The 23,952-nt window shown below is 42.0% G+C and overlaps 1 protein-coding gene across 9 annotated transcripts in view; it reads left to right on the top strand.

Moving 5' to 3' along the window:
• KCNG2 (potassium voltage-gated channel modifier subfamily G member 2) overlaps nucleotides 1–23,952 on the top strand; it is a 68,475-nt gene that overhangs the window by 13,121 nt on the left and 31,402 nt on the right. The window contains exon 1 of one of the 9 annotated variants that reach the window (XM_015854804.3): nucleotides 14,024–14,797. The exons of the other annotated variants lie outside the window; for them this stretch is intronic. The gene's annotated coding sequence lies outside the window, so the exon portion shown is untranslated. Of the gene's footprint in view, nucleotides 1–14,023; nucleotides 14,798–23,952 lie in introns of those variants that run through there. 9 annotated transcript variants of the gene reach the window in all.

Raw genomic sequence — 23,952 nt, 5'->3', positions numbered from 1 at the left:
TGAACTCCTGCAAGCAAGGGGTTTCAAGAGTGGGTTTTTACAGAACTTCTAAATACTTTTCATTTATCAAGCCTCATACATCCTCATTACTGCTTCACAGCTGCTATGATTTGTCATGTTAAGAAGTGTGGTGAATTATTTTTGATAGCCGTGTTGTTACTCTATAGGTTCTGATAGTGAATTACACTGTGACAAGAAACACTTGTTCAAATTTTAGGTATGCGCATACTTCTCAGAAATACACTTTTTAGTTTTATATCAAATGTGCTCATTATGCAACAACCTACTCTAATTCTGAATGCTGGATTGTAGTCTTTTAAGATTGTCTAAAATTAAAATTTTTCTCCAAATTAAGGTATCTTCCCTCAACTTAAAAGTGAGAGAAGACCAGTGTGTGCATCTAAAGCCCATACTTTCATGAAATGATAAGGTACTTGTAAAAAAAGTCCAAAAAGGGGGTTACATTTCTAGATGAATGTATTCTAGTCTGAAAACCCAAAGTCAAATGGGAATTTGTCATGTATAATGGCAGCAGCCTGATTCTTCTCTTAAACCTCTGGAGTCAGCATTTCCCTGAACTCTCCTTGTCTCCTTCTTGGTTCAGAAGATTTTTCAACTATGGTCTAAAAATTAAAGAGGTGACATGAGACTAGCAGAAGCTTAGACAAGAAAATAGGAACGGGGAGCACAAAGTCCTAACCAAAGAGTTCTGCTTACACAAAAGTGCTGTTTCCAGGTGTTTTGAAAGTAAAAACTGCTAAGGCCCAATCCTCAGCCTCCTCCCTCCCATTTAACATTACTTATGAGCACATGTTTGAAGTATAAGATAGAAGTGAGCTTCATGCTTGGAATTACTACTTTACTTTGAAGACATAGGGTTTGATTTTGGGGTGGTTGAGTTGGACTCCATGATCCTTGTGGGTCTCTTCCAAATTGGGATATTCTATGATTCTAACTCTTTGTCACTACTACTTCAGAGATTTCTGCAGGGTGTTGGAATGGTATGCTACAGTTCTTGCCTTGTTCTTTGTCACAAGAGGTATTATGAGGCCCATAATGATCTATTTAAAGAATTTTTATAGTACTTTTTTTCTTGATAACCTAGTTGTTCCCTGTGTACCTTAGCTCAATCAACCTCAATTGCAGGCAGAACTGTTGAGGAGACAGCGTACAGATCTCAGAGGAATGAACAGAAATAATTTGCAGTCCTGATGGAGAGCAATGTTTTCTTAATTGTCTTTTTTCACAAATGTTAAGGATTCACTAGAGTATGTTAGATTATGCCACTCTTGTTATTCTTAAGAGTGAACGTTATTAGAAAGAAAAAAGAAAAATTAATCATAGCATAGAATTATCCCACTTTATAATTTTGAAGTTATTCTATGCATCACTAGAGACTTCAGCACAGAATAATGAAACAAGAGAAATGGCCTCAGTTATGTTAAATAGGATAGAAAGGTATAAAAGAAATCAAACGGTTTATTTTCAGAATGTAAATGAAAATGCAGTGTTTAGATTTGCCTTTGTAGTGGCAAGCTGCCTGTGTGAGCAAGACAGCCATTATTGTGCATTATGAGGTTTTTATGTCTTGTTTCCTTTCATTATTAATGAAGGATCTTGGCAGACTTGAAAGGTGAGCCCTTGTGAACCTAGCGAGGTTCAACATAGCAAAGCACAAGATTTTGCAGTTGGTTCAGAGGAACTCCAGGTACATGTAGAGACTGGGAGAGGCACTCCTTAAGAGTAGCCCTGCGGAAATGGACCTAGGGGTCCTGGTGAGTGAAAAACTGAACATGAGCCAGCAGTGTGCTCTTGCAGCTTGGAAGGCCAATGGTATCCTGGGCTCCATCAGCAGAGACAGGAAGGTGATTTATCCCTTTCTACTCTACCACGTGAGGCCCCATCTGGAGTACTGTATCCACGTCTGGGTCCCCCAGTACGGGAAAGATGTGGAGCTGTTGGAGAGGATCCAGAGCAGGGCCATGAACATGATCAGAGGTCTGGAGAACCTCCACTACAATGACAGGCTGAGGGAGCTGGGTTTGTTCAGCCTGGAGAAGGCTGCGGGGTGACCTCATTGAAGCCTTCCAGTATTTAAAGGAGGATTATAAACAGGAGAAGATTGTAATCAACTTTGTACGAGGGTAGCTAGTGATAGGGCAGGGGGGAATGGTTTTAAGCTCAAGGAGGGAAGGTTTAGATTAGATGTCACGGCTAAGTTCTTCACAGAGAGAGTGGTGATGTACTGGAACGGACTGCCCAAAGAGGCTGTGGATGTCCCATCCCTGGAGGTGTTCAAGACCACGTTGGATGGGGCCTGGGTAGGCTGACGTAGTACCAGATCTGAGGGTGATGGCCTTGCCTGTGGTGGGGGTTGGAACTTGATGACACTTGGTCCCTTCCAACCCATACCATTCTATGATTATTATACGTAGATCACTCTGGAAGTAATACCTCCTATTTATGTCCATGGAAACTACAAAAGACACAAAGAGCACAATAACCCTATCTGATAGAGTAAATTCTCAGCTACAGAATGTTATTTTTCAACATGATCACCAGCATTAAACATTTTCATTGGCCATTAACAAGAGCCTGCATTCCACGCTTGTAAAAATCTGCACCAGCAAAGGAGACTCACTGTTTCACAACTGCTGCGATGGCACTGTTGCTTGGTAGGTAGGTGTTGTCTTCACAGTCCATCTTTCATTGGCTTGAACAGATGGAAGTCAGAAGGCACTAAATCCAGACTATGCAGTAGGCATGGTATGACAGTCCAGCCAAGATTGGCAGCGTGCTCCATTATCTTCAGACTGACTGGTTTGGGGCTGGCATTACTGTGTTGCAAGAGAAAGGTGGTCTTTTTCTGTGTCCTGACTCTGGAATTTCATGTCTTTCAGCTCAGAACTGCAGTGTAGCAGTCAGAGTTGATGGTTTGTGTCCCAGAAGAGATATAGTTAGCTGTCACTGAAACTTGGTAGGACGATTCCCATGATTGGACTGTGGCTGTCAAGTTGTTTAGAAGGCACAGGCAAGGAAGGAGGGGAGGGGGTGTTGCTATCTATATTAGGAAGGGAATAGAGTATGAAGAGCTGTCCTTTAGTCACGAGCAAATTAAAAGCTTATGTGTAACAGAGATTGAGATAACAAACACAGCCGGGTGATCGTTATCTACTGTAGGCCACCTGATCAAGCATAGCCTGTTGATGAGGGCTTCTACCTCCATCTACAGGAGGCATTGCAATTTCAAGCACTTGTCCTGCTGAGAGAGTTCAACCACCCAGATACCTGCTGGAAAAGTAGCATGGAGAGCTGTAGGCAATCCAGGAGGCTCCTGGAATGTGTTGAAGATACCTTACTGAGTCCAGTAATAGATAGCCTCACCAGGGGTCAGTGCTGGGACTGATATTCTTTAATAACTTCATCAGTGACATTGACAGTGTGGTTGAGCGCGCTCTCAGCAAGCTTGCTGACACCAAGCTGTGGGATGCAATCGACTCATCAGAGGAATGGGATTACCATCCAGAGGGACCTAGACAGGCATGAGCAGTGGGCCCAAGTGAGCCTCATGAGGTTCAACAAATCCAAATGCATGGTCTTGCACCTGGGTTAAGGCAACATCCACCCACTACCATTACAAGCCAGGGGATGAAAGGATTAAGCATGTTCCTGCTGAGAATGACCTGGGGATACTGGTGAATGAGAAGTTGGATGTGAGCCACCAATGTGCCCGCACATCCCAGAGAGCCAACTGTATCCTGGGCTGCATCAAAAGAAGCATTGTCAGCAGGTCAAAAGTGGTGATCCTGCCCCTCTCCTCTGTGCTGGTGAGGCCTCACCTGGAGTACAGCACCCAGATGTAGAGTCACCAGTACAGGAGAGACATAGACTTCTTGGAGTGCATCCAGAGGAGGGTCATAAAAATGATCAAGGAGCTGCTCTCCTGTGGGGAGGGGCTGAAACAGATGGAGTCATTCAGCCTGAAGAAGGCTCTGAGAAGACCCAATAGCAGCTTTTTAATGTGTAAAAGGGAGCTACAATAAAGGGACAGGCTGTGGCAGAGTCTGTTGTGACAGAACAAGGGGAAATGGTTTCAGGCTTAAAGAGGGTAGATTTAGATTAGATATAAGGAAAAAGTATTTTACACTGGAGGTGGTGAGACACTAAATCAGGTTGCCCAGGGATGTGATGGATGCCCTGTCCCTGGAGACTTAACCAGGGTTGTCTGGATAAGGCTGTGGGAAACCTGATCTAGCTGTGCATATCCCTTGTTAATTGCAAGGGAGTTGAACTAGTTGTAAAGGATTCTGTGATCACTCCTTTCCTGTCCCAGAAGTCAGTGCACATCACTTTACCCACTGAGGACTGCATCTCGAAACTTTTCTTGGGTGAGGAATATGCATATCACAACTCATTGGTTTTTACTCTGACTCATAGTGGTGATGCCTTACCTCATCACTGACAATAATGAAATCCAGGATACTGTCACCTTCAGCCCTGTATTGTTTCAGAAGGTCCTCTCAGACTTCCATGCAGTGTTCTTTCTGTTCCTGTGTAAGCATCTGTGGGACCCACCTGGTACACACTCTACAGTTTTCCACTGTTGCCACCGCTGTTGTTTTCAGTGCATTGAAGCTGTTATTCAACTCCATCCACAGTTCCCTGTTTGCAATCCACTGATTTGCATGGATGAGCTGATTAATACACTCTTCATTTTGTTATGTAACAGATGTGCATGGCCTTCCAGGATGTGGCTTATCTTTCACATCTATGTCACCACTGCTGAAATGTACCACCCACCACTCCCTGTGCTCGCATTCACTGTTCGGTATCCAGAAATGTTCAGCATGTGTCAATGAAGACTTAATGAAGACTTAATTCAGAGCTGCTTATGAATTGGACAGATTCAAAGGAAAACTTTCCCTTATCTCATGCGCCATGAATCAACTTGAAGAAGCTGTAGAGCTGAGCAAATTATGCCATGGACATAAACTAGAGTAATGTGGTTTGAGTAGAGGCAGAAGGACAGAGGGAAGGAAAATAGCTTAGTGTAACCAAGATTTTGTTACTTTTATACATGTCCCTCTATGTTCAAATGAGAAATACTCATTTACAGATTAAAAATTAGATCTACAGAGTATTTCCTTTGACTTTTCATCATGTTGGTAATCCAGTATACAATTTGTTGGCCTCGCTATGCTGAAAACAAACAAACAAACAAACAAACCAGATACTAAAACAATTTGTATCCATCTGCCTTACGGACCACAGTCAGGTGGTACAATTTCAGTCAGGGTATTGGTGTACTGTAAAAGCAGGGTGTATGGGAGACTGTGGATCAGAGCCTGAACCTTTTATTAACCATCTGAGGCAAGCAATGAGCCAGCTGCGGAAGCACAGGTGAAGGTAATTCTTAGATCTCATTTAAGGGCTTCCCACCACTAAGGCTGGATCTCTTTCTTTGGAGATTGCTCCTGTGTGGAGTTTTGCAGTGAGCCTCAACATTGGTGAGCATTTATCATTTATTCTCTCTCTGTTCCATACCCTCTGTTTATCCATTGACATGATAATTGTACAACTGTAACCATACACAGGGTCTAGAAGGAAAAACTTGCTTGTTTATCCATTTACTAGGGAAAGGAAGGAAATATATTTGTGCTAAGGATGGCATATACTTTTGGGGGTTTTTTTGGTTCATATAGCGTGCCTTAGGTATACTTCTCAGCATTGAATGCCAGTTGAAATAAGACTAGTTAAGCTTAAGTAGAGATGTGTGCTCGAAGTTTGCCACACTTGCTTGCCAAGGGTATAGACTGTCCTCACATCATCTCAAGCTGGTATTGAATTTCAGCAGACCAAATTCTGAAGCTTTTTAGAAGTGCCAGGTGTAATGAATTGAGATAAATCTGTGAAAGGAGAAGATGTTGAGGAATAATGAAAAGTGCTGACGGTTAATTAACCTAGTAAATTAGGGTTACATATTTAACAGGAGGAAAGAAAAGTAGTGAAAAGAAAGGAAAATTGATACTAGTCTCTGTCTTAGAAGGTAAAAGATTATATGAGAAAAAGGAGCAAGTTAAATTTACAAAACTAAACAGAAAGAGATGGGTGGATTTAGAATAGCATTCATCAGAACATAAGATTATTTACAGTAAAAGTTCCAAGAGAAGAAGGAATATAAGTCAGTAAAACAGAATGACTCTGAAATAGTGTTCGTGCTCTAATTATGTGTCTGCTTTTGCATACTCTGAATTTTACAGCAGCCTCTGACTGAATCAGTTGTGATTCTTTTTATGGAGAATCTCCAAATGCTGAAAGAGGTACTATAGAAACGCTTAATTATATTAAACTTTAGCATTTCTTATTCAATATGCAATATCCTCTGGATTTTAATAGCCAAGTCTTCCTTGAGTTTCTGGTTTGTGTGTTTCCATTCACCAAGAAATGAAAAATGGTGTCCTTCAGGGTCAGTACTGGGACTGTTAATCTTTAACATCTCCATCAATGACATCAACTTTAGGATCAGCAGGTTTGCAGATGACACCAAGCTGTGTGGTGTGGTTAACGTGATTTAGGGATGGGATGCTATTCAGAGAGACCTAGTGGGCCCAGGTGAATTTCATGAAGTTCAAAAATCCAAGTGCAAGGCCTTGTACCTGGGTCGTGTGCATAGGAATTGCCATGTCATGGCCTGAACCAATGGTTGAGCGCCAGGTGAGAAAGTGTGGCTAACCCAGGGAGCTCAAGTGCAAACAGTGCACCTGAGTGACCTTGGGTCCACCCTTCCTTACCCACATCTAAGGGTTATCAACTGAGGGATTAGCATTTCTGGGTAGAGATAGTGTTCTTTTTGAGCTGTCACCAGTCATCAGAAAGGGTGAGCTATTTTTTCTTATTTGGCATCATCCTTTGCTCCATAGATAGTGTTTGCATCCCAGTAGAAGGCAGAATTGTTGCCTTCCTTTGCTCCAGTCATGACCACTCCCACTGACAATACAGGTGGGGGGACAAAAAGACAGAAGACAGCCCTGCTGAAAAGAACTTGAGGGTACTGGTGGATGGCAAGTTGGACATGAGCCAGTAATGTGCCCTCATGGCCTAGAGTACCAACCATGTCCTGGACTGCATCAAAAGCATTATGGCCAGGGAGCTGAGTGGAGTGATCCTGTCCCCTACTCTGCACTAGTGAGGCTTCACCGTTGTGTCCAGATGTAGAGTCCTCAGCACAGGAGAGATGTGAACCTGTTGTAGTCCATCCAGTCCAGGTCACAAATGTGATCCCCTATGAGGAGGGGCTGAAAGGCTGTTTACCTTGGAGTAGAGAAGGCTCTGGGGAGGTGATCCTGATCCTCTGCTGTGTGTTGAAGAGGCCTCACCTGGAGTACTGCACCCAGAGGTGGAGTCCTCAGTACGGGAGAGACATGACCTGTTGGAGAACATCCAGAGAAAGGTCACAAAAATGATCCAAAGGATGGAACACACCTTCTACAAGGAGAGGCTAATAGACCTGGGGCTGATCATCCTGGAGAAGAGAAGGCTCCAGGGAGACCTGATAGCAGCCTTTCAGTATCTGAAGGCAGGCTGTAAGAAAGAAGGGGACAGATTCTTTAGCAGGGTCTGTGGTGATACAACAAGGGGAAATGGTTTCAAACTTGAATGGGGGAGATTTAGATTGGATATAAGGAAGAATATTTTCACAGTGAAGGTAGTGAAGCGCTGGAGCAGGTTGCTCAGAGTGGTGGCAGATGTCTTATATTTGAGACATTCAGGGTCAGGCTGGATGGACCAGGCTCTGAGCAACCTGATCTGGCTGTAGATATCTGGTTGTTGCAGGGGATTTGGACTACATGACCTTTGAAGGTCCCTTCCAACTAAGCAATTATATGATTTGAATGGCTGCATAGCTAATTAGCTGTTATCCCTGTGTGGGCATACTTTTGTGCATGCAGACAAGGAGGTGGTAAAAAAGTGACCATAAACATAATTTACTTTTGTTACTGTTTGGATAAGTAAAAAGCTGTTAGTCATTGCTTACTGAAGGTGTCAGGAAATTTTCATTTGTTGCTCATGTATTCCCTGTTAATGATGCAACAAATCCTATTGTGTTAGAACATGCAGCTGTAAGTAGTGATGAAGAGCAAATGACATCAGTGCACAGCGTACTAAATGAAAAGTCAGGGTGAAGCTTCTGAGACAAATACTAAAGAAAAGTCTGTCACCTGAAAAACTGGTTTGAGCTGTGACTGTTTCAAAAATCAGGTTTTAAGGCCTGTGGGGATCAGTTCACAAAAGCTTTGAAGGTAATTGTTAGGTAAATTAAAGTAAACCCAGCTTCAGTAATCCATATTCAGTCAAAGAAACCATAAAGAGCAACTTTTGACTTAGTGGCTTAAATTTGATGGCAAGGAATAATTGGGATGAAGTTTTGTGATAGAAAGCTCTCTCTTACAGGACTGTTTCTTATAACACGTGACCAAATGGTATGTGAATTCTATGTGCTATGTTATGTAAATGTAATGGTGAATGTCTCTGTGAAAGACAAAACAGATCTGATAGCAAGGAGCTGGAACTGATGCATGATGAGTTGATACTGTGAGGTGTTTCTTTGTGGTGAAAGGATCTATAAAAAGGGAAAAGGTAGGATGTTGTACTAAAGAATGACTTATTGAGAGAGTAAATAAACTGTTTACTTCTCAATTGAGCGAATTTATCATTAATAAATACAACAGTGCAAGCATCTCCTTTGTGTTTTTATTATTGGGAGAGCAGCAGAAAAGAAGCTAAGAGAAGAACAGAGGGTGATTTATTTATGCTCTAGTAAAAATTAAAATGATAGAGGTTTGATTGAAAGCATTACTCACTTGTGAGGGTATAAGACTGCATGTCTAAAAATGAGGTGCTTAGCAAAAATTATGACATATCCAAGAGAATTTGGAATGGAAATGTCTGTGACAACTATAAAATTTCTCACCACTGTCCATCTAGAATGGTTGGGTTGGAGGTAGTGGAACTTCTGCAGTTCCAGTCTTTCCTGTATGGAAATAAAGCCAATTGGGAATGTGAGGTAGGGGGTGGAAGTGAGAGTACGTGTTGTGTCTTCCATCGCATTATCCTCAGCTTGTTGCTATGATTTTGCACTCTGGAATGCTCCTATGCTGTGGTTTCTCATTCTTTGCTTTCTTTTTTTCATCTCATTCAGTGGAACCTCACTGGAGCTGAGGCAACGCTGTTTTGTTATCTTTTTTTTCTGTGCGTAAAAAAAACAGAAGTCTGAAAATCTTAACAGATTTACATGTAAAATGAGTGAGGACATTCTATGCTGTTCTGAACACAGAGTTAAAACAAACCTTCCTAACTTAGATTCCAGAAGGCTGTTGTGAGACTGCATCTACAGTTTTGGGGCACCTTATTAGCTGCATATTTATAGTATTTTATGACAATGTGACAAGCAGCACAATATGTAAGTATTTTGAAATAGCAACCAGTTTAAGCTCATTTGATGTTTATACATACATCATAGAAATTTTTTTTTACTGTTCTGGACTGATGAATTCTGTGGCCCCAATTTTCTTTTGTTATAACAAATTGTAAATTGCCTTAAAATAAGCGTGGATGCAGAGCGTACATAAAACTGGTGCAGTAGTAGAGCGTGAGATCCTTACATAGGTATTATAGAAGGGGATATTCATTTGATATATTTTGTAAAATTTGTATTTTTTGACTGACCGGTATTTTTATATAAATATAGTGGACAGTAAGATTTTGTGGGTTTTGAGGAAACTTGACTTCTTTTGTACTGTGATTCCTGGAGAATGCAGGTCAACAAGAGTATCTCCTATTTTTAGATGACAACATTTACCCAGCAGCAGAACAAGTGAACACTCCTGATGTTTGCTGACCCTTTCACTGGCTTTTCTTTTGTCATCTGGCTCTTCCATGTGCATATGTGCCTTAGAAGGCATGTGTGAGTACTGTCTGAAAGGAAGATCCGTAGAGCTTCTGTTATGTAAGGACTGTTAGGTCTTCCATAAAGCCATTACAGGATCAAGGTATAATTTTTAAATAAATAAATAAATAAATGATTATTTCCCTTTTTCAGCTTAGTTAACACATGTATTGTCATAAATACAAATACGTGTTTCTAGCTGTCTCTCGTGGTAAATACCTGTGTATGAGCTGACACTGGATTGCGCTATGCGCACTGGTTACATGGAAAAAAACAGCATCTGCAGTTACTGCATTTAACAGAAAGACACGTACTCCCTTATATAAATTGTTGGAATGTGATTTTCTTCAGTAAAACAAGAAGCACTTAATAATAAATATACTTCCCCAATGTGAATCTTATTAAAAGCTTCTTCAAGCATGGTACTTACGTGCAGAAAAAATCAGCTTTATATGCACTACAACACTATGGAAATCTATTCATTTATAACAATACTTTTGTTGTTTCTGACAGTAACTTAGAGAGATCAGCTGATACTCGATGCTGACTTTTGATATAAGAGTGCTATAGTAAGGTCCACTTGGAATTAAACCCAGCAAGAGACAGAGTCCACCCTCAGCAACTTTGATGGTACAAAGCCGGGGGGGAGGGGGTTAGGGACCTGAAACATCTTTATGAGGAAAGGCTGAGAAAACTGGAATGACTTAGCTAGGAAAAGACCGAGAGTATCTTTTCAACACTTAAAAGTACATGGGGGGGATGAGTGTCAAGAGGATGAGGCCGATCTCTTTTCTGCCACTGAGAAACAGCCATGGTTATCATGTTGAGAGCTTGTGGGTTAAAAGTGGGGACCAGATTAATAAAGGATGTCTGATGGTTGGGATCTACTATAGGCCACCTGATCAAGGGAGGGTCTGTTGACCAGGCCTTCTTGCTTCAGCTTCAAGAAGCATCCTGCTTGCAGGCTCTCATCCTAATGGAGGATTTCAACTACCCAGATATCTGCTGGGAAAGCAGCAGGATTATCTGCAAGCAACCTAGTAAAGTCTGAAAATAACTTCTTGATATAGGTATCTGACAAGCCAGACAGAGGTGAATTGTTACTGGGTCTGATGCTCACCATTATGGATCATTAAAGAGGTTAAGACTGGTGGCAGCATGGGCTGTAGTTGTTGTGACCATGCCCTGGTTCATGAACTTACATGAGCCTGGCAAAGGGTGGTGCTAGGACCATGAACTTCGAGCTGTTTAAGAAATTATTGGAAGAGATCCCTGGGAAACTGCCCTTAAGGATATAATAGCAGAACAGAGCTGGCAGTCCTTTAAGGACTCTTTTCTGAGAGTTTAAGAGCTCTCCATCCACCAGCATAAGAAATCAAGCAGTGAAAGCAAGAAACAAGCATGACTGATCAAGGTCTTGCTGGTCAAACTGAGAGATAAGAAGGAAAAACACAGGCAGTGGAAGCTGGGATGAGTGACCTGGGAGTATGCTGTTAGGACTTGTGTATATGGAACTGAACTTGGAAAAGGATGTGAAAAATAACAAAAAGGGATTCTACAGGTACATTGGTCAGAAAAGAAAGGCAAAGGAGGCTGTATCCTCTTTTGTAAATGAAAAGCGAGAACTAACAACAACAGTTTGTTCTTTGCCTCAGTCTTCACTGACAGTCAGGCTTCCCATGCCTCATGTGTTGCTGAACTTCTAGTTGGGGGGTAGGGGAGCAAAATCTCACTTATTAAGAAAGGGAGAAAGGAAGATCTGGGGAACTACAGGCTAGCGAGCCTCAGTTCTGTGACAGGTACGATCAAAATAAGCTATGTTGAGGCATATGTAAGATGAGGAAGTGATCCGAGACAGCAAGCGTGGCTTCACCAAGGAAGCCTGACCAATCTGGTGGCCTTCTGTAATGAGGCAATGGCATCAGTGGGCAGAGGTAGGGCAACTGATGTTATCTACCTGGACTTGCACAAGGCCTTTGATATGGTCCCCCACCAAATCCTTATCTCTAAATTGGAGATGTGGATTTGAAGAGTTGGGTGGATAAGAACTGGTTGGATGGTCGCAGCCAAAGGGTTGTGGTCACAAGCCTCTGCCTGCACATAAATCTGTTGACAAGTGTTGTGCCCCAGGGATCTGTCTTGGAACTAGTTCTCTTCAGCATTTTTATCAGTGATGTAGACAGTGGAATCAACTCCATTTCAGTATAAATCATCATGTGAAAACCAAAAGAAAATACCTCTGCTGGTTAAAGGGCTGGAAAGCATGTCCTTGTGCAAAGGTATTCAAAGGCACAAGAAGACTTTGCATACCTGGATCAAGTCTGGTTGCTTAAACACTGGTTTTCAGTACTCTTTAAGATGTGCTAGCATATTTCTCTTAGTTTTTAGCTGTTCCTACATAACATCTATTGTTTTCAGATATTGAAGAGGCACTGGATGCCTCTGTGCGTGCACTGGTCTAAAATTTCCTTGTTTCCATTGGAAACCAGTGGGAGCTGATGGCTGTTTTGACCCTTGTCCTTCCTTGCACCGTGCTCCTGAGAGTTATGCTTGCATATCCACAAATGTCTCAAATCTCACGTTTGTCATTCCTCCATCTGTTCAGGGGAGTATATGTATGTGGAATACATACATAAGTGTAAGAAGTAGAGGGAATACACAGTGTGTTTGTGCAGGCACATGCACAAATGGGCATGTGATTGTGCTTAGTGCCAGATACGCATTTACTTGTAACTGTTTTCTTAGCTGATATTCCAGAGTAAGGGCCTGATTCTAAGAGGCAGAGTGACTTTCAAAATGTTTGACACTTGCTGACTTAATGTGAAAAGTGCAGAGACTCTGCATGTACTTGGATTAGTCTCTAAAATAATTTAACAGCTTAATAGCTTATCTGACTCTATTCAAAGCCTTTTGTCCTTTACTGTGCCTCATTATTCATGGTATTGCAGGAAATTACTTATTTCTTTTTGACTTTGTAATTATAAGCATAAAACCGAGTGATTGTAGTTCATTATCATATTTTATCTAAACCAGCATGATTTATATTTCCTATCAAACACAGAAATTTATGCTATGAACAGGGTTTATTTTATAGCACCAACAGGATCCTTTATGTTGGTTAGTTCTGTCAGGCAAGCATTGCCAGAGATCCCCTCTGTTACAGCAGTGAAAAAGTCCTGAGGATTTAATTGTACAGGAGGATGTTTCCATCACCTTTTCAAATACTCTTGATTGAGTTAAGCGAGGGCTTATGTAGTATGATGATATGCTTCAACACAGTGCTTATGAGACCAAATGGGGCTGCGTGTTGCTTTCCAGGTACAGCATTATTCAGCAGCACAGTATTTATTTATTTCATGCAATTGTGTGGGATTGAGTTTGGAGCACAATTTTTCTTGTAGGAATGGGGACTGAACAAACTGGAGAGCAGCTGCTTATTCTGAGTGTAAGTGTAATGATTCAGTACAGCTTTATTTAATACTGAATGCATTAATTAAAATGAGGTTGTTTAAGGTGTAAAATACAAAAAGAATTACGTGCTACAGATCAGATTACACAAAATTGCAGGAGTTGGAAGAGACCTCAAGAGTTCATAAAGTCCGACCCCCTGCTACAGCAGGTATCGTACAGTAGGTTGCTTGGCTAGGTGTCAGTGGGTCTGGAATATCTCCAGAGAAGGAGACTCCACAGCCTCTCTGGGAGACTTGTTCCAATGCTCCATCACACTTAGCATAAAGAAGTTCTTCCACATGTTTATATGGAACATCTGTGTTCAAGTTTTAGGCCATTACACTTTGTCCTATCACTTGGCACCACCAAAGAGCCTGGCCTCATGTATTTGCCTCCCACCTCTCTTTAATGTTTATAAATGTTAATTCCCCCCTCAGTCTTCTTTTTCCTAGGCTGAATAGACCCAGTTTACTCAGCCTTTCCTCATCATGGAGATACTCCAGGCTTTTAATCAACTCTATAGCCCTCTGCTGGATTTGTTCTAGGAGATCCCTGTCTTTTTTTAACTGGAATGCCCAGAATTGGACACAGTGTTCTAAATGCAGCCTCACTAGGACAGAGTAGAGGGAGAGAATCACCTCCCCCAACCTGCTGGCCATGCTTTTTAATGCACCCCTGGATGCTATTGGTTTTCTTGGCCACTGGGACACACTGCTGGCTCATGGCCAACCTGCTGTGTACCAGAACACTCAGGTCCCTCTCTGCATAGCTCCTCTCCAGCAAGCCATCCCCCAGTCTGTTCTGATGAGTGCAGTTATTTCCTCCCTGAGTGCAAGACTCTACACTTACTCTTGTTAAACCTTATCAGGTTCCCCCCTACCCAGCAATCCAGGCTGTGCAGGTCCTGCTGAACAGCAACACAGCCTTCAGGTGTGTCAGCCATTCCTCCTAGCTTTGTATCATCAGCAAACTTGCTGAGGCTGGACTCTATCCCTTCATTCAGGTAGTTGATGAAGGTGTTGAACAGGACTGGACCCAGTACCGACTCCTGCAGAACACCGCTAGTTACAGGCCTCCAACCAGACTCTGCTGCTGACAGCTCTGAGCTCTGTCAGTTCTCATTCTACCTCACCATCCACTCATCTGTCCCGCACTTTGTAAGTTTCATAACAAGGATCTTGTAGGTGACAGTGTCAGATGCCTTGCTAAAGTCTAGGTAGACAACATCCACTGTTCTTTATCTACACAGCCAGTTATGACATCATAGTAGGCTGCCAGGCTGGTCAAACATGCTTTCTCCTGGTGAATCCATGTTGACTACTCCTGATCACCTCTTTCTCTTCCATTTGTTTGGAGAGAGTATCCAGAACAAGTTGTTCCATCATCTTTCCAGGGTCAGAGGTGAGTCTGATTGGTATGTGGTTTCCTGGATCCTTATTCTCGCCCTTTATGAAGACCGGAGTGACACTAGCTGTCCTCCAGTCTTCAGGCACCTTTCCAAAGCTAAGACCTTTCAAAGATGACAGGGAGTGGTTCAGCAGTCACCTCTGGCAGCTCCCTCAGCACTTGTGGGAGCACACCATCGGGGGTGTGGATTTTTGTGCATTGATTTTTGGACTAGATGCTTTCTAAGCAGATCCTCCTCAACCAATGGGATATCTTCTTTTACATAGACTCTCTTTTAACTCCGAGGTTTGAGAATCCTCAGGAGTAGTCTTAGCATTAAAGACTGAAGTAAAGAAGGCATTAAGAATCTTCATTTCAGCATTCATGTGACCAGGGCACCTATTTCATTTAGTAGGGGACCCACATTTTCAAAACCAACAAAAAAAACAAAACTTGTTCTCTTTTACCTCGTTTGCATGGTTTAATTCTCCAGCAGGGCCTTAGCCTTCCTCACTGCATCCCTACAGGACCTGGCAACATTCCTATATTATTTCCAGGTGGACAGGCCCTTCTTTTACATTTCCTGGACTTTCTTCTTGTTTATCTGTGAGTTCTCTGTTTATCCATGTATGCCTCTTGCCACCTTTCCCCAGTTTCTTACTCTTATGGATACAATGATCTTGAGCTCAGAAGAAATTATGTTTAAGTGTCAACCTTAAGCTCTCCTGGACCCCTGGACCCCCTTTTTTTCTAATGCCGTATCCTATGGGATATCTCCAAGCGGGTCTTTAAAGAGGAGTCAGTTCTCCTGAAGTCCAGGGTAGCAATCCTATTACTTGCTTTGCTTCTTCCACACAAAATCCTGAGCTCCATCATTTCATCCCAAGCTGCCCCCAGGCTTCACATCCCTGACCAGCCTTTCCTTGTTAGTAAGAGAAAGGTCAAGTAATGTACCTCTCCTCATCAGCTCCTCCACCACCTGTGTCAGAAAGCTGTCTTCAGTGCATTGCAGGCACTGCCTAGACTGCGTGTGCGTGGCTGTGTTGCTTATCCAGTATCAAACTGATTAAAGCCCCCCCATAAGAATCACTGCCTGAGGTTTGTAGAAGGCCTCATCAACCTCCTCCTCCTGATCAGGTGGTCTGTGGTGCACATCCACAAGTGTCATTTATGTTAGCCTGCCCCATAATTCTTACAAGCTCTCCATGCATTCGACCCCAGATGCTGCTCAGTACATTTTATTTCCTCTCCCCCATAAAAAGCAACTCCATTGCATCGCTTCACCATTCTTATGGCAGATGTAGCCATCCATGACAGCATCCCTGTCATGTGATTTGTCCCATCTTGTCTCCATGGTTGCAATGAGATCATGACCCTATGACCACACACAGATCTCTAGTTCTTCCTGTTTATTTCCCGTGCTACGTGCATTGGTATACAGGCATGATAGGGAAACAGAGGGTGCAGACATCTCTAGAGGGATGCTAAAAGGTTACAGCAGGGCTGTTGACTCCTTCTCTGAGGAGTCCTCACAAAAATCCTTTTGGATGATTGAGAGGTTTTTCCCCACAGTTTCCTAAAATAACAGCATTCCCTGGCCCTCCTCTTTCTCAAAGGACTCCATCCCTTTCCCCCACTGAATCTAGTTTAAATGTCTGGTAATCAATCCAGCCAGCTTGTACCTCAGAACACTTAGCCCCATCAGCTCAGTCACGTTCCATCTGATGCCCACATACCTGGTCTCTCAAAGACCTGCCTGAGATTATAGTACCCAAAACCTTGATCCTGCCACCATCCCCTCATCCAGTAATTTACCTGACCTATTCTTCTTTTTTCTGGGTCCTTGACACTGGTTGAGAGGGCACTGCTTTCACTCCTGATCCCCCCTTGCATCTTTCGGAGAGTTGCAGTCCCTTTTAATGTTCTGTAATTTCCTTGTTGCAGCCTCCTGTGTCCCTACTTGAATGACAAGTGGGTAGTAGTTGTTTTTATCAGTTGCAGTAAAGAGTTCTTAACATCTCTGACACATGCCCTGGAAGACAGCATACCTCTCTGGAGAGGTTATCTGTTAGGCAGATAGAGGCCCTACATGATTCCCAGCAAAGAGTCCCCTATAGCTAAGACTCTTTGCCCTTTTTTGGTGGCACTAGTTCTGGTATGATTCCTCAGCTGGCCTTGATCTGTGTACTTGCTGCTTCCTGGGCTCGGACTGGTATCCAGACACTCTTGTCTCCAGCCCTAGAGACTTGTATCTATTTCTTGGGAGGACTGGGGGAGTAGGGGAAAGGCATCTCCTCCTCCTCCTTTGAGCAGAGATGAGTGTCCATCTCCCTTCATGTTGGGTGCTATTGTGTACTTTATCCTTCAGGTGGGAAGCTGGTTTAGATTGTATGTTATCCTTTCAAACGCCCTTATTGAGTAGGTGTTACCTACTTATCTGCCAATTTTATTCACATTTTTAGATGACAGTATCTGTGTTTCCTCCTTACTGGTCAAGAAAGTAAATGGAATATGAATTTGTATTTTATGAAATTTTTATTGAATTATTTCAGGAGGAGGGAGAACGAAAGTTACTTTTGTGTGAGTTTCCTCCAGAATTATTGTGTGCCAACAGTATATGTGGTTTATTAGTGTGAAAACAGTAAAATAATGACATTTTGTTTGGATGTAATGCTATAGAATAAGTGTATGGGAAACTGGTAATCACAGCCTGAACCTCTGATTAATCAGCTGAGGCAAGTGTAGGGTCAGCTGTGGGAGCAAAGGTGAGGGTAATTCAGCTGTGCTCCCCAGAAGGGTGGAGCTTGACTCCACCTCCTCTAGACCTCATTTAAGGGCTTATTTGTGGAGATTGGATAACCAGCCTCAGTGTTTTCCAGCCAGACTGAAGGCATACATATTGGTGAGTTTTTCCTATAGATAACCTTTTGGATGTCTATCACCATCCTTCTTGTATTATTACCATCTTTTGTATTATTTCACTGTACAAATAAGTAAAATAGAGGTAGGTAAACCTGGGATGTTCTACTGCATGGCACAATACAAATATCACAGAACTGTTAAACACATAAGCATTGTGCCATAAAAATGCTTTTAATCAATACTGTCACTGTGATAGCAGAGGAAAGTAGGTCTTTATTGAGAAAGCCTGTGTGACCTGATGAGTTAGCCCAGCTGCAGCGCACCTTTGGAACTGTTCATACATGTCAGTATCCAGTTTTCTATGTTGGAGCCTCTGACAAAAAAATTAGGACAGTCTTCCACTGCTGAAAGTGAAATAGTCGCATGTATCTTCTTAGCTGCAAAATAGACTGGCTAGCTGCTACTAGATAAAGGTCAAATGAAGAAGCTGCAAACTTAGAAAACCAAATTCCTCAGCTCTCTATACCCAGATCACCAAGATCTTGGGCAGTTTTTTCTTTTCCATTGGTAATGGAGTTTCCACATGTCTCTTTCCACAGATCTAGTGCATCTTATTGTTGGCAAAGTCATCAGGGCAGGCAGTAGTATGATCCTGTAGTATACAGTGTTCACGTTCAGTTTTGGAGTTACAGTTCTGCACAGATATCCAGTGTAATTCAGATGCAGGATAAGTTTGATTGTGTAGCTCTACTGCTTTTGCTGATGTGGAACCCATTTCTGTTTCCACACAGTACTACATACTAACTCTGCCTCTTTGGAGTTTTATAAAATATAAATTGCATTGGGAAGTTGGAATCAAGTGAAAAAGGCTATCTTCTGGCAAACCTGAGATCTGTAGTGAGAGGTTTAACACCCCTTCTGAACTATGGCTTTGATTACCTTCTAATTTTTTGTTTTTAAACCATGAGTACTAGACATAGTGCAACTCGTGGAGCCTTCCTGACAGAAAGAGAAGATGATCAGAGGTGGAGCACCACTCCTATGAAGACAAGCTGAGGGAGCTGGGCTTGTTGAGCATGAGGAAGGGGAAGGCTCCAGGGAGACCTTATAGTGGTCTTCCAGTACTTAAAGGGGGCTTGTAAGAAAGATGGGGTGAGAATACAAAAGCATGTAGGTTAAGGAGTAATGGTTTTAAACTAAGAGAGTAGACTTAGATTAAGCATTAGGAAAAGACTATTTCCTCAGAGGGCGATGAAGCACTAAAACAAGTTGCCCAGAGAAGCTGTGGATGCCTCTTCCCCAGAGATGTTCAGGGCTGGACTGGATGGAGCTTTGGGCAACCTGACTTAGTGGATGGTATCCCTGCCAGTGGCAGAGGGGTTGGAACTAGGTGGTCTTTAAGTTCTCTTCCAGACCAAGCCATTTTGTGATCTGGCAGAGGGATTTATTTTTTGTAGCACTTGCAGAGTAAGTGTGCTTTGTGAGTAACAGCATGTCCTTTTTCAGCATGAAAACAACTGCTCAGAAACAAAACCCTGTCAATAGCAGTGATTGCTGTAAGATGAACTCCATAGCTTTATTTTATCCTGATGTTTCTGTGTTGCTGCTAGTAGTTGCAGTAGAATAATGGTGAGAAATTTGGTGGAAGCTGAATGTGTTCTGAACAGGTCAGTGCTTTCTCTTGGGGAGCATGAATTGTTCATTTGCTAGGCCAGTACAGTATCTACAAAATTAATTAGTAGGTAAATAACCCGAGTAAATAACCTCTGAGCATCACATGAAGTCCTGTATTGTTTTCTTAACATGCTAGTTTTTTACCTGTTTTTATTACCCCAATAGCTCTCCTTACTAGTGCTTCTTATAAATCTGTTGTGTCAAAAGCCTCTGGACAAGTGGTCCCATTAGAGCTGAGCTTCTTGTATTTCTAATGCTGGAGCGGTTCTCTGGACATGTTGTTTCAGAGCATGTGTTGATCTTTGTATGGGTTGTGACGACCTCTGGTCACCAGTGTTTTTCACCAAAAGGTCAGTGAAATGTTTTCATCTATTGCATATGCGGTTACTGAGCCTTTTAACCCCACCTCTCACACTTGTTCTGGTGTTTTTAGAAGGGGACATGATTGAAGGATTCAGCGTGACTGTGGAACATACAACCATCCCAGTTATGTACAGTATTTTACTCGATTTTTAAAGCCATCATCTTCTCAGTGAAATCTGCTAATTGCCACTGTGTTTCTTAGGTAAATCTATCGAAATATAGATGTGTACAAAACAAGATTTTTAAAAATGCTATCAGCATTGCTCAGCTGTTGCCTGAAATAATTGCACAGATAAATGAAAAAGTATGTATTTGAATTAACGGATTTCTCCGCAGCATGCAGCAATGGCAGGTCAGGGCAGGAGACAGTGGGATGCTGAGGATTGGAATTATATGGAAATCCTGGACTATTTTAGTTCATTTTCATCCTCAAGGTCGAGAGTGTGAGGAATGTATACCTATATCCCCAAACTGTGAAAGGCCTATTTTGTTACCTGTTTGAGGAAAAAGTCCAAACATCTCCTGCTATTCTAGCAACCAAAAGCATCAGCGCTTCTACCCAGAACCTCTGGCTTTATCCTCTTAACTTTTTTAGGAAGATTAGGGTTGTAAGTACAGGCATCGATCTAAGAGGAGTTCAGCACAGAAGATTATAACATGAAGTTGGATGACATTTTAAAATTAATATAAATACATGAGGGATACTTTGCTAGTTACATTATTAATTTTCATATTTAATTTTGTAATTCAAGTTGTTGCATAATTTCTAGTTTACCACACCTGAAAGCTGCAAATATACATCTGTCACAGGTTATAGTAAATACCATAACCATGACAACATGTTCCTTAGTAAATACTACATAATACAGAATGGCAGTGGGATATGCAGATAGAGATGCTTATTAATTGCGAAAATGTAAACTTGTATACAGGGTAAGATCTGGAAAGTCATCTCATTTAAAAACAGGTCTGGTAGACAGGATTCCTTAATTCTGCCTATGTAGTGTAAGATAGAGAATGCTCACTGCATTATGCAGAAGATACTAGCATTTTGTCATTGTTCTGAGTGTTCCGTTTGTGGCACCAAGCCTTAATGGAGTTCTGCAGCAGCGTTAGACTCCTCACTGTTTAAAGGTCACTTCATCCTGCAGCTCTAGAAATTGCAGTCTCATTTGTATTGTGCTAAAATACATGTCCCTGTCCATGTGGTAGTTTTACTGGGACAAACATAGCAGAAGTTCTGCAGACAGAAGAGTCTAAAAGCAGTTGTTTGGGTTGTTTTTTTTTTTAATGTTTACATGATTCAGGTAGTACATGCATGTGAGCATGTAAAAATAATTATTTGGTAGCGTACAAACAGTTTAAATGTTTGATATTTCACTTGCTTAGTACCTGAGGGTTCACTTACATTACAGGGCAATGCTGAGATTTAGAAACAAGTCTGTTCTTATTGTAGAATCACAGAACAGTTAAGTTGGAAGGGACCTCAAAAGGTCATCTAGTCCAACTCCCCTGCAACAAGCAGAAATCTACAGCTAGATCAGGTTGCTTGAAACCTGGTCCAGCCTGATGTTGAATGTCTCCAAATATAAGACATCTACCACCTCTCTGTGCAACCTGTTCCAGTGCTTCACTACCCACACTATGAAAATCTTGTTTCTTATATCCAATCTAAATCTCCCCCATTTGAGTTTGAAACCATTTCCCCTTGTCCTATCACCATAGACCCTGCTAAAGAGTCTGTCCCCTTCTTTCTTACAGCCCCCATTAGATACTGAAAGTATACCATCAAGTCTCCCCTGAACCTTCTATTCTCCAAGATGAGATGTTTTGGGGCAAGTAGAAGGGATCATTCCTCAACTCTAGCTTCTCCTTTTCCTTGTGGGCTGGAATCTGACAGATCCTGTCTGCTTGGAGTTGCTAGAATTTGTTTCCAGCTCCACAAATGGCAGAATTACTTTCCAAAGAGTTTGTGTCTCTTCCTATCCAAAAAAAAGGTCCACGGAGATGATCAAAGGGCTTGAAAACCTCTCCTGTGAGGAATGACTGAACAGGCCAGGTCTTTTCACTCTGAAGAAGGCTTAAGAGGGCCTTCACATCACAGTAGTTAAAAAGAGCTCCTAAAAGAAGACAAGGACTCTGTCTTTGCAAGGAGCCACCTAGAGAAGACAAGGGGCAGTAAGTACCATTTGCACTGGGAGAGGTTTTGTGCTGATGTAGAAAAGCAATGTTTTACAGTGAGAACTGTTGGTCACTAGAATAGCCTCTCAGAGGCATGGTGGAAGCCCCTTCACTGTTGATTTTCAAGATGCCTAGCTAGAGACAGTAGATGTCATCTAGTGTCCCTTTTCCCACGAAAAGATGGGCTTCTTGATCTTTTGCGATCTCTTTCAGCCTGAACTGTTGTGCAATTCTATTCCCTTTTTAAAATGAATTATAAAGCTCCCTGCTCTTTCAGTCAAAATTTGGAGGAGTGAAGGGCTTATCATTTTGCATCATGTTATCTTTCTGCCAAAGTATATTTTGGTCTTCTTGGGACTTACTCCCAGTCATGACTTGAGTCAGCGCAAACCTAGCATTTCTGGATAAAAAATTTAGGAAGCATTTTGGAAATGTGCATCCAGACACATAATAGAGAAACTGAAGTGAATACCTGAGACAAAGTATGCATCAGAGGCACAGGAGTACTCTCATAGAAGAGTGGATTGAAAATCCCTGGGGTTTTTTTCTGTGAGATAGGTGTGATAATTTCTGAAGGAAGTTTACATTCAGCAAAACGGAGCACTAAGGTGAGTGTGCTGCTTCAGTAGAATCCCAGTGATGCATCTGTCCAATGTCAGGTGTCTCCCAGAGGCTTCAAAATATCTTTCTGCTCCCCATCCCAACCTCTGTTTATGCTTTGTCTTCCCACTGACTTACGTTCATGGTAGTTTTAGTCCCCTAATGCCAGAGTTTCTGTGCTTCTGTGAATCATGCACAAGTTTATTCTGAGAGACATAACAGACTCTGGCAAGCACAGCTTGTGCCCTTGTGAGGCCCCACTTGGAGTACGGCATCAAAGTTGTAGGCCCCTAGGGGCCCTCTGCACAAGAAGGATGTGGAGTTCTTGAAGCAGGTTCAGAGGAAGACCATGAAGATGATTAGATGGCTGGAACACCTCTGTTTAAGAAGGCAAAGAGAGTTGGGGTTGTTCAATCTAGAGAGAAGACTTCAGGGGGACCTTACAGCAGCCTTTCAGTATAAAAGGGAGTTTATAAACAGGAGGGCATCTGACTTTTTACATGGGCAGATAGTGATGGTATGAAGTTTTAAACTAGGAGAGGGAAGATTTAGATTAGAATTCAGTGTTAAGAATAAATTATTTACTTAACAAGTATTGAGGCACTGGAACAAGTTGTCCAGAGAAGTTGTGGATGCCCCTTCCCTAGAGATGTTCAAGACCAGGTTGCATGGGGCCCTGGCCAGCGTAATCTAATTGGTGGCAATCCTGCCCATGGAAGGGAGTTGGAACTTGGTGATCTCTAAGATCCCTTTCATCCCAAATCATTCTATGATTCTGTGATTCCATTCTGTCACTGTCAGCTACTGTGCAATTGAAGGGTGCAAATAGCTTCATAGGAACAATACATAAATTCTTTTTTAGGACACTCAGTGTGTGGAAGTGCGCAAAATGTTATTTTATGCTACTGAGAAAAAGGTAAGGATCTCATACTTCAAGGTAGCTAGACAGACCAAGTCTCTGATTTCTTAAAGATTTCATGGCAGTAATACATTTGCTATACAGCTGTGGCAAGTGCAGTAGCTCTAGATAACTCATAATCTGCCTAATAGAGACAAATAGCTATGGATGCATGTCATATTCAAGTTAATTTAATTTATTCATTTTACAAATTGAATTGTTTCAGCTAATTGCATAGTGTGGGGGGAAAATGCAATGAGGGTGTTCAGACAAGAAAAATTCCTTTTTGCCTCTACTAAGTTAATGAAGCTATTAAAGAAAATGTGCATTCAGGGTATACAAGCAATGTCCATCTTATACTGAACTTTGCTGTGGCACTTCCTGTTTTGTTATCATTTTTTCTGTTGCTGTTGGGTTGCCTGATGCAGCCTCTCATCATAGCCCCATCTTACTCTGGGGAAGCCTTCCCTAGCTATTCTGCTCCAGTGCTACACAAGGGGCTTATCTTTATCAACTAGATGAGGGTATCTCAGCTAGGTCTGTAAAGACTGTCCCCCTGCCTTCTGTAATTCCAGTAAACCACCACCACCAA

This window comes from Coturnix japonica, chromosome 2, assembly GCF_054131305.1.
Source record: "Coturnix japonica strain WE chromosome 2, WE-NBRP24, whole genome shotgun sequence".
NCBI classification, from domain to species: domain Eukaryota; kingdom Metazoa; phylum Chordata; class Aves; order Galliformes; family Phasianidae; genus Coturnix; species Coturnix japonica.
The sequence above is the reverse complement of the archived record's forward strand: the minus strand, read 5'-3'. Positions and strand labels throughout refer to the sequence as shown.